General features: G+C 43.9%; 1 protein-coding gene across 3 annotated transcripts in view; it reads right to left on the bottom strand.

Annotated features, from left to right (window-relative positions):
- CALU (calumenin) overlaps positions 1 to 10,187 on the bottom strand; it is a 29,498-nt gene extending 19,311 nt beyond the window's left edge. For 2 of the 3 annotated variants that reach the window (XM_049893772.1, XM_049893771.1), the window contains exon 1: positions 10,079 to 10,187. The gene's annotated coding sequence lies outside the window, so the exon portion shown is untranslated. The other variant, XM_049893773.1, reaches the window with a different exon arrangement.
- Positions 10,188 to 11,985: the final 1,798 nt, after the last annotated feature.

Below are 11,985 nucleotides of genomic sequence, written 5' to 3' on the forward strand. Positions count from 1 at the left end.
GCCCTAAGTATACTTAATGTGAAGAACTACATGTATTCTGGTCCTGCCTCAAAGTTTTGGGAACTAGAATGAAAAGAGTGAATCGTGTCAGAGGAAGAAGGAAATTAAATATGCCTACAGAGTACACTGGAGCCCTGGTGACACAGCGGTTAAAAGCTCGGCTGCTAGCCAAAAGGTCAGCAGTTTGAATCCACCAGCCGCTCCTTGGCAACACTATGGCGCAGTTCTTTGTCAGAATCAACTTAACAGCAAAGGGGATAGAGTACCTTAGGTGGCACAAACGGTACACATTCGGCTACTAACCTAAAGGTTGGCAGTTCAAACCCACCCAGCAGTGCCGCAGAAGAAAGACCTGAGGAGCTTCTGTGATGATTACAGTCAAGAAAACTTTATGGAACAGTTTTACTCTATAACACACGGGGTCACCATGAGTCAGAACTGACTCGACAGCAATGGGTTTGGTTTTTGGATAGATACACAGGAGTCCCTGGGTGGTGCAAACAGTTAAACACTGACTACTAACTGAAGAGCTGGTGGTCTGAATCCACCCAGAGGTGCCTCAAAAGAACGGCCTGGCAATCTACTTCTGAGGAAATTAAAAAAAAAAACCTTTGACATCAAGTTGCTTCCAACTCATGGAGACCCCATGTGTGACAGAGTAGAGCTGCTCCATAGGGTTTTCTTGGCTGTAATCTTTACAGGAGCAGATCACTAGGCCTGTTTTCTAAGGCACCTGTAGGTGGATTCAAACTGCCAACCTTTAGGTTAGCAACTGAGCACAAACCGCTTCTGCTGCCTAGGGACCTTTCCAAAAGATCACAGGTATTGAAAACGCCGTGGAGCGCAATTCTTTCTGACACACATAAGGTTACCATGAGTCAGCATGGACTCCACTGCAACTGTGTGTCCGCTTTTCTTCTAAGCCACAAACAGTAGCTGTATGACGTTATACTGCATTAGCTTAGATTTACAGAGCTCTCCGTGGAGTCCTGGGTGGCACCAATGATTAATGTGCCCGGCCACTAACTGAAAGTTTGGAGGTTAGAGTCCACCCAGAGGCACCTCAGAAGAAAGGCCTGCAAACCCACTTCCAAAAAATCAGCCAACGGAAAACCCTGTGGAGCACAGTTCTGCTTTGACACACGGGGTCGCCGCAAGTCGGAATTGACTTGACAGCAACTAGTATGTTATGGAATGCTACAGAGAGGTGAAAAAGACTGAGGTGGGCCTATCTGCACCGAAATGAGGAACTCAACAAGATATGTTAAGTGAACAAAACAATGCAAGCTGCATAGCAATGTTAAAATCTCATTTGTGTAAAAAGCAAAACCACCTGATTGTTTATATTTCCTTCCACAGATGTTCACAGTAATGTGCACTCTGCTGTATTTTCTAATGTTTTTTTAAGTGAGCACGTACTGATGTGTATTACGTTTTGAGGTATATTTCTTCAATATTATAAAAATTCTTCAAAAATAGGTGGCATACCTCACACCATGCACAAAAACTAACTCCAAGTGGATCAAAGACCTAAACATAAAGACTAAAACGATAAAGATCATGGAAGAAAAAATAGGGACAACCTTAGGAGCCCTAATACAAGGCATAAACAGAATACAAAACGTTACCAAAAATGACGAAGAGAAACCAGATAACTGGGAGCTCTAAAAATCAAACACCTATGCTCATCTAAAAAGACTTCACCAAAAGAGTAAAAAGAACACCTACAGACTGGGAAAGAATTTTCAGCTATGACATCTCCGACCAGCGCCTGATCTCTAAAATCTATATGATTCTGTTAAAACTCAACCACAAAAAGACAAACAACCCAATCAAGAAGTGGGCAAAGGATATGAACACGCACTTCACTAAAGAAGATATGCAGGCAGCTAACAGATACATGAGAAAATGGTCTCGATCATTAGCCATTAGAGAAATGCAAATTAAAACCACGATGAGATTCCATCTCACTCCAACAAGGCTGGCATTAATCCAAAAAACACAAAATAATAAATGTTGGAGAGGCTGCGGAGAGATTGGAACTCTTATACACTGCTGGTGGGAATGTAAAATGGTACAACCACTTTGGAAATCTATCTGGCGTTTTCTTAAAAAGTTAGAAATAGAACTACCATACAACCCAGAAATCCCACTCCTCGGAATATACCCTAGAGAAATAAGAGCCTTCACACAAACAGATATATGCACACCCATGTTTATTGCAGCTCTGTTTCCATGAGCAAAAAGTTGGAAGCAACCAAGGTGTCCATCAATGGATGAATGGGTAAATAAATTGTGGTATATACTCACACAATGGAATACTATGCATCGATAAAGAACAGTGACGAATCTGTGAAACATTTCATAACATGGAGGAACCTGGAAGGCATTATGCTGAGCGAAATTAGTCAGAGGCAAAAGGACAAATATTGTATAAGACCACTATTATAAGATCTTGAGAAATAGTATAAACTGAGAAGAACACATACTTTTGTGGTTACGAGGAGGGGAGGGAGGGAGGGTGGGAGAGGGTTATTTACTGATTAGTTAGCAGATAAGAACTACTTTAGGTGAAGGGAAGGACAATACTCAATACACGGAAGGTCAGCTCAAAGGGACTGGACCAAAAGCAAAGAAGTTTCCGGGATAAAATGAATGCTTCAAAGGTCAGCGGAGCAAGGGCAGGGGTTTGGGGACTATGGCTTAAGGGGACTTCTAAGTCAACTGGCAAAATAATTCTATTATGAAAACATTCTGCATCCCACTTTGTTATGTGGCGTCTGGGGTCTTAAATGCTAACGAGCGGCCATCTAAGATGCATCAATTGGTCTCAACCCACCAGGATCAAACGAGAATGAAGAACACCAAGGTCACACGATAACTACGAGCCCAAGAGACAGAAAGGGCCACGTGAACCAGAGAATTACATCATCCTGAGACCAGAAGAACCAGATGGTGCCCAGCCACAACCGATGAGTGCCCTGACAGGGAACACAACAGAGAACCCCTGAGGGAGCAGGAGATCAGTGGGATGCAGACCCCAAATTCTCATAAAAAGACCAGACTTAATGGTCTGACTGAGACTAGAAGAATCCCGGCGGTCATGGTCCCCAAACCTTCTGTTGGCCCAGGACAGGAACCATTCCCGAAGACAACTCATCAGACATGAAAGGGACTGGACAATGGGTAGGAGAGAGAAGCTGATGAAGAGTGAGCTACTTGCATCAGGTGGACACTTGAGACTGTGTTGGTATCTCCTGTCTGGAGGGGAGATAGGTGGGTAGAGAGGGTTAGAAACTGGCAAAATTGTCACAAAAGGAGAGACTGGAAGGGCTGACTCATTGGGGGAGAGTAAGTGGGAATATGGAGTAAGGTGTATATAAACTTACATGTGACAGACTGACTTGATTTGTAAACGTTCGCTTAAAGCTCAATTATTAAAAAAAAAAAAACATTTAGGGAGACAAAAAGAAATGAAAAGCAAGTTTCAGAATCTGGTGAAATAAGCAAAAATTAAAAAGTTATTAAAACGAACTTCGTGTTTCATCTCTAAAAAAAAAAATAGGTGGCAAAGCAAAAAATTTCAAGGCATTTCTCCAGAATGAAAAGAAATTCAAGGAAAAGCACATCTCTAGCCTAAAGACATAAAATAAACCCTATTTTAAAAGTAAAACATACTCTTCTGGGAAAATTGCACTCTGGCCTACCCTTCAGTAATTCAACTGACCCAACAAATCAGTGGAACAGTGAAGAGCAAATCAAATCTCTTTAAGATTTAGTGGCCCACTTAAATGTAATGTGAAGGCAGGCACACCTTTATTTTCGAGTAAAATGAAACTTCTATTTCAAACCACAAATAACTCTTTAGACAAATAAAACTCTTTAGAGACAAGGAAGGGGATTATACTGTTTTGTGATATATCCAAACAATACAATGTTAAATGCTTACAAAATTAATGGAATTAAGAGCCAGTCACTACGACAAATGACTTTTCTTAGACTTATTAAGGAAGGGGTATTCACATTTATGAACTTTTATAAACGATTAATTATATTCTCAAAATAAAACACAACAGCATAATACCCCAACAATTCTTTCAAAACCAAAAGATTACAATATGAACAAATGCTTAAGCCCATTACCACTGTCAGGGCCTGGAAAGGATACTGTACAAGGTTTTGAGATATGCAACAAACAGAAACATCACAGTTTGATTCACTTTGAGATTTAGAAGGACAATTACATTTAAGTGTGAGGCTTAACATCTTGACAGAAGGATAAGGGAAGAATTCCAGAGAGTAAAACCCACCTCTCTTCCCTCCTCCGCTCTCATTTAAACTTTCATTCTTGCCACTCTATAGGCTCTCTATTCTGCCAATCAATACTTCCTAGGTCTCCAAAAAAAAAACCAAACAAACAAAAATCCCGTTGCCCTTCAGTCAATTCCAACTCATAACAAACCTACAGGACAGAGCAAAACTGTCCCATAGGGTTTCCAAGTGGCTACTAGATTTGAACTGCCAACCTTTCGGTTAACAGCTGAGCTCTTAACCACTGCTCCACCAGGGCTTCTTCCAGGTCTCCACAACCCCAAATCAGTCTTTCCCAGATCCTGCTATTTCTTCACGCTTGCTCTTCCCTTTCCTTTGTCCACACAGTTCTCAAGCTGTCTGCACGGCTGCCTCTACTTCTTCACCACCCTGCTACTTGGAAACCTGGCTTTCTATCTTGTTGTCAGCTGCCATCGAGTTGCCCCCAACTCATGGTGACCCCACACACAATGGAATGAAACACTGCCTGGCTCTGTGTTATGCTCATGATCCGTTGGAGATTAGACCGTTGTGAGCCGCAGGGTTTTCAACTGGCTGATTTTCAGAATTAGAGCACCAGGCCTTTCTTTCTGGTCCATCTTAGTCTGAACACGTTTGTCAGAGTAGACACTCCATAAGGTGGCTGATTTTTCAGAAGTAGAGTGCCTGGCCTTTCTTCTAAGGTACCTGGGCAGACTTGAACCTTTTGGTCAGCAGCGAGGTCATTCACGGTTTGCACCACCCAAGGGCTTTCTATACTGTCACTGATGAAACTGTTTGCCTAAAAGGGCCATCAAGGACCACCTGGTAGACAAAGCCAATGGCAATGGTCTTACCTAGGTTTCCTGATCTCCCTATAATGGACAATGAAAAATTGTACTTTAAATAGCTTCTACCTTTTTATTATAAATTTTTATTTTAAATACAGGCTCTTTGTGCTCACATACAATACACCAACTCCTGGCTACCAGAGACGTTAACAAAAGGCCTCTTGTTTTACGAACACAGACACTAAAAGGAACTGTACTAAAGTTATCTAATCCACATACATAGAAGAATGTTCAAGGAGAAAGAAAGGATATCCTCCTAAGACAAAAGATACTTTACGTGGGAAGATGTGAGAAGAAACAGTACAAAATAACTGTTTACACAAAGCATTTTAAGAACAACACTAATTTAGTGCAGTCCACTGCTGAAGAATCTCCCTTTTAACCAAACAGAAATAGAATGACAGAAAGCTAAATGACCCTTCTCTTTCCCCTTCCCTCCACCATCACAGCTTCACCTGAGTGGGTAACAGAATATTTGGAAAAAATATGATACAAAGAACTGGGCTGTATGAGATTCTACCACGTGACCTAGAAGGAGAACCAACAGCTGTGAGAAATGCACTCCCCATCTCCTATTTCTCAAATGACATAAGTCTCTCTCTCTAAAATCTGGTCTCTCCCCCACCAATGGTAACATCAAGTATTTTTCTTTTTTTCCCTTAAAAAAAAAAAAGGTCTAGACTTGCACAGCCCAGTTCAGTAGGTGATTGTCACGTGTGGCTGCTAAGCACTTGAAATGTGGCTGGTGTGAATTAACATGTGGCATGTGTTACATTTTATTTTAAAAGAGTACTTTGAATACGTTGAATTAAATAAAATCTATCATTAAAATTAATTTCACCTGTCTTACTTTTTGACGTGGCTGCTAGAAAATTTAAAATGACACATGCGGCTTTATTACTTTATTACGCTGCTATTGGACAGCCATTTCAAAAATACAGACTGAAGGGTTGGGACAGAAAATACATCAAGTATCTATCATGCAAGGAGTCCTGGCGGTGCAGTGGTTAAAGTGCTCGGCTGCTAACTGAAAAGTTGGTGGCTCAAACCCACGAGCTGCTCCAGGGCAGATGATGTGGCAGCGTACTTCCACAAAGATTTACAGCCTAGGAAACCCTTTGGGACGGTTCTACTCTGTCCCATAGGGTTGCTATGACTCTGAATTGCTTTGATGGCCGTGGGTTTAATTCTTTTGGTTTATCATCCTTTTGTAGTACATCATCAATCAATAATGATCTTCTGCAAAGCTGTTCTCAGAACTATTCTGGTAATTTATAAGGAGAAATGATACAAGGCTGGATTTCTTTTAATAACAATGATGAACCTTGATCAGTTTATTCAAAAATTTCTTTGAAAGCTCTAAATTCTTATCATGTTTCCCCCTTCTTTACCAGTTATTTTTGGTAAAAAGCCATTGGTCACAGAACACTTAAACTGCTTCAAGGAAATTTGGATGCGTGAATCAAATTCAGCTGCTCAAGAACACGTACATTTAGTGGTCCCACAGTTATTCTGGCTGACCAAAACCTATTGCTCAATGTTAGCAAGTGGGAGAAATGGGTGTGGTTGTAAAATTCCAGTTCTCTGAGCTGGATATTCTGCAGAAAAGGCCATTTCTTTACAATGCAGCAGAAGCAGGATTTCTATGTCACAGTGTCTACTTCAACTGCCCCCCCCCCCCCGCCAGTCTGACAGCAGGCCCAGGTTGTAAAACCTAGAAATTAAGGTTTCCTGGTTATCTACCTGACATTCTTCACTTACAGACTTTAATACAAGTACTACCAATAGACCAGCACATTAAAGTAATAAAGTCACCCTTCAAGATTTGATATGATAATCAGCAAGTCATTTGCTGAAAATGTTTCCCTAGTGATGGAGAGAATTTACATCAGCTTATCCATACATCAGAAACCCTGGTGGCGTAGTGTTTAAGAGCTACGGCTGCTAACTAAAAGGTCGGCAGTTCGAATCCAGCAGGTGCTCCTTGGAAACCCTAGGGGGCAATTCTACTCTGTCCTATAGGGTCGCGATGAGTTGGAACTCACTTGACGGCAATGGGTTTGGTTTTTTGGTTTTGTATCTATACATCCTAATTAAACTATTTTGTGACAAGACAGCTGAATACATAAAAGTGCAACATTTAAAGCAGAAAAAAGGCTTTGGGTGACTGATATTATTACTCAGGCTTCATTAGCAACCCAGTACAAACTTTACATTTTTCAGGCTACGAAGTGAAAAACCTTTCTGATAGGAAAAATGTTCTAGAAATTCAGGGACCAAAATCCTTTCGGATGATGAAATATAATACATAATTAATTACTATGGGAAGACTGCAAAATGAAGGGACAAGAGCTTTGGTTTCTAGTCGTAATTTTGCTGTGTGTGTGCAACATGCATGATGTCCTTGAAAATTTGGTGTCATTTTAGCTCAACCTCTCTTCAGTGCCAAATGTCTAAAAATAATTTTAAGCTCCTCGGTGAAAAGACCTATCTACTACGATCACTCCAGCTGGAAGTAATCTCTAACTATCCCTCTAAACTTTTAAAAAACTTGTTTGTACCACTCCATAACAATGACCCCAACCAAACCCACTGCCATTTAGTTGATTCCGATTCATAGCAACCCGATAGGACAGAGTAGAACTGCCCCATAGAGTTTCCCAGGCTGTGATCTTTATGGAAGCGCACTGCCACATTTTTCTTCCAAGGAATGGCTGGTGGGTTCACTCTGCCGACCTATTGGTTAGCACCCCAGCACTTTAATCACTGCACCACGAGGGCTTCTTATAATGATTATAGGCTGCTTTAAGTAGTCTCCTTTGCTCCCTTATAGTTCTACATTTTTGGAAAGCAGAGATCTCAGCTAAGGTAAATTAATATCCCTCTGCAGCCCTGGTGGTGAAGTGGTTAAGAGCAAGGCTGCTAACCAAAAGGTCAGCAGTTCGAATCCACCAACTACTCCTTGGAAACCCTATGGGGCAGTTCTACTTGTCCTATGGGGTCACTAAGAGCTGGAATCAACTCGACAGCAACAGGTTTTTAACAGGACAGTCCCTAATACAGTGTCTTACACTTTTTAGAGACCAATATATTTTACTGGATTGACTGAACAGTACTTGGCAGCAATGTGGTTCCTGCCTGCCTCTGCTCCCCACCCCCAATTCCTCTCACCGGATCTGGCTACCAGCCAGCAATAGGCAAAAGTGTTATTTCAGCTGTTTAGACTCTAAAACAAAAACTACAGCATCAACAACAACCATATTTAAGAGTTCACACAGAGAGGATCTAGGAAGCATCTTCAATTCTGTCCAACACCCCTGGCACACCCACGTTACAGGAAATCTGTGTTAATGCCAACGTACTGATCTCCTAAAGTAGTGCAATGTATATAGAGTGCCATCAGTAGTTCTCTTGAAACACCCTTGGATGAACGGAGGCAAACGATGATTACCCTCAGAGTGATAAGGAGTTGGTTTCAAAGCTATTTAGTACCATCCATTCAGGCATTCGCAATACCTCTTCGTGACCTCATGCTTCTCCCCATCTCAGAGCCCCAGCTGTGATTCTCAGAAGAACCCTATTAGAGATCCCTGAATCCGTAAAACCTGAGATTGTTGTCACGTGCCTTCAAATCAATTTCGACTCATATCGACCCCACATGACAGAGCAGAACTGCCCCTACAGGGTTCTAGGCTGTAATTTTTATGAGAGCAGATAGCCAGGTCCTTCTCCAGAAGAGCCGCTGGGTGGATTCAAACCTTTCAGTTCGCAGCCTAGCGATTAATTCGATAGGCCTGGGCAAACTCATCCTCTCCAGACACCAATACAATTCAAGGGTTGTCTGTGGACCCGCACTTGGTCTATATAGCATAAATTCTTCAGCAATGGTTATCGTCCAGTAGTTGATTAACAAAATCAGGTCAAACATGCATTTGTTTTGTGTCAAGTATGGCAAAGAATAATTTACCAGAGATTTCAAGGTCCTCCAGCTACAAGCTGAATGAACTATTAGAACAAAAACAAATTAGGACCGACCTTTACTGTTTCTCGTTGATTTTGGGGTCCATGTTAGGAAATGAAGGCAATTCAATTCACAAAGACACTATTCTCCGACTTTAGACACACAGCATTCAGACCAAAGGCTCAAAGTTTTAGCAGGAGATCCAGGGTGCTTTCGCCTTGATGCAAATCACTTTAACCATGCCCGCTGTAGAGAATTAAGTTTACTTCTGAACACAACCTGCCAAAAGTCAGAGCTAGGGTCTGGGGTTAAAAGCCACAAAAACAAAGTAAAAGGTTTTTTACCCAAATACAGTTTTAAAACAATTTTCTATTGCATGTTTTCTCTGCAGCCAAAACGTGAAAACTCAAAACGTTCGGCTTTTCTTTGAAATGATAGAGAAATTTCTTGGCATATCACATAGCGTCTTCATTCGTTCTTTTTTCTCTCGTTTCTACACCCTTAAAGTCGGCAATCACGACTTTCTTGGCAGATGCACCCTCCTCTGGAGATGTGGGCTTGGGGAGGGGCTGGCGGACGCAAGCAGGCCCCTGAGCGGGAGGTGCAGGGAGCTGTGTAGACTCACAGCACCCGAATGCCCTCCGACCTTCCCGAGGCAGACAAGAGTGACGCTCTAGTCCGAGGGACTCGGGGAGTGGCGGGGCCCAGGGGCGGAGGTCGAGGCCAGCCAGGCATAAAACGGCCCTGCCGGACGCAAAGCCGGGAGCCGACGCTGGACAGGACCCGGCCCTCTGCCCAGAGCGCGCGGGAAGGCGAGGGCGGCCTCCAAACTGGGCTGCTCGCCCAGGGCCCGGCGCCCCTACGCTACCAGAAACACAAGCCCCGAAACGGGGACGCCCCGGCCCGCCAGGAGCGAGGCCCGGAGACACAAGGAAAGCTAAAACGGCCGCGGAGGCGGCGCAGGGGCTGAGCTCACCGTTCTCACCGCTCCCCGGCTCCCGCCGCCCCGCTGCAGTGGCCGCAGTTCACCCGCCGGCTCGGCTCACGCGCGCAAGCACAGCCCGACCGGAAGTGACTCCACGCCCCGCCCCCATCCGCCTCGCCGGCGGCCTCCCGGCTAATCAACAACAGACTCGCCGCTGACGCAGAGCTTCTCCGGGCAGCCATTGGTCGCACAATCGCGTAGCCGGGATTGGCTGGGAAGCGCCACGTCCCCGGGAGCGCGCCGGGCTGCGTGGACGGGATTCCCGCCCAACTCTGGTCCCGGGGCCTGTAGGGTGGCAGGGCCTATCCGCTGCTCCGGTGGCGTGTGGGCGCGGTCGTCCAGCCGCCACGTCCCCACTGACAGCGCCTGACTGGGCCTCCACGGGGCTTCTCGGATTACCGTCTCGTTATCTGCCTGCTCGAAGCACTCAAGGCGCTAGTCGTCCGATCGCATCAGCCCCCAACCGTCTCGAAGATCCCAGTTTCTCTTTTTCCAGCACTACTGGTTCTAGTCTCTTTCCGCTTTATCCCTACCGCTCTCCCTCTCATATCTCGCGCTCTGGCCACCATCATCTCGCGTTCCGTAACAGCCTGCTCGGTCATGTGTCGCTGGTCTTTATCCATCAAGCCGCTTCCTTCGCTTAAATAAGTGCGTTTTCCCGGTTCTCTGCCTTAAGAAATCCAGCAGCATACAACGTGTTCGGATGGTAGCTTCAGAAAGCTTTCCTGATCCACTTTAAAACAAAACAAACAAAACCGTGCCCATGGAGCTGATTTTGACTCATAGAACCCGGTCGGACAGAGTAGAACTGCCTCACAGGGTTTCCAAGGCCCTTTGTAGCGGCTGATGGGTTAGAACCCCCGACCTTTTAGCTAGTAGCTGATGCTTTAACTACAGGTATCCTTTCTTGACACCCAAGGGATAATAGAGTGGGTTTGGTTTTGGGGGGTTTTATTTGCCGCCATACCACTTTGTATTTCTATCTTCAGTTAAAAAACAAAAAAAAACCCATTGCTATCCAGTGGATCCTGACTCATAGCGACCCTACAGGACAGAGTAGAACTGGGGGGGTTCCAGAGAGAAGCTGGACGAACTGCGTGCCACCAGGGCTCCTATTTTCAGTGCACCTTGCCAAATTTTGTTATAAACACTGCTTATACATTCGTCTCCCTCTAGACTAAGTTCCGGAATGGAGATCTACTTTATTCGTCTTTGTATCCATGGCTCTGAGCTTACTGCCCAGTTCAAGGTAAATGCTCAATAATGTCAAGTGAACTGAGTGGGTGGAACCCAGAAGGTTGCATGCCCCTAATTAAAGAGAAACACTGGAAATTATTCACTTATTCGTTCATTTTCATTTCATGAAATGAAAACAAATAGTTATAATGAGGTAATATTCACAACACAAATGAAATATAAATCTGTGTTCTTAGCACATAAAGCACAGAGTTTAAATTTCAGTTGAGGAGACAAGTTGTATGCTTATGAAAGAATTAAATACAAAGCAAGTTAGTTCACGTAAAAAAAAAAAAGTTTACTTTTGAGTGCCAAGATGAGAGGTTGACAACTAATGCTACAGGAATTCATACAAAGGAGTGACTGTAAACCTCAGTGGTAGCCAGACAGGGCTTGGGGCTTCATAAGAAGATGTGACTCAGGCTGGACTAAGAAAATCCCAAATGGAATGTGCAGAAAGAGGAATAATAGGAACAAGGGCAAGCAGGGGGCAGGTGGTAAGTAAATTCTCAGGTGGGATAGGGCATGAGGGAGGTGAGAGAAAGGGTCTGGGAAGGGAAAGCACAGGAGGTAGGTCTCCATAGGGAATGGACAATCACTCTAAGGAGCCTGAACTGAAGGCAGGGGGAATCCTGGATCTTCCTCTGAAGGTTTCTAAGCTC

The sequence above is a fragment of the Elephas maximus genome, chromosome 8 (assembly GCF_024166365.1).
Source record: "Elephas maximus indicus isolate mEleMax1 chromosome 8, mEleMax1 primary haplotype, whole genome shotgun sequence".
Classification (NCBI taxonomy): domain Eukaryota; kingdom Metazoa; phylum Chordata; class Mammalia; order Proboscidea; family Elephantidae; genus Elephas; species Elephas maximus.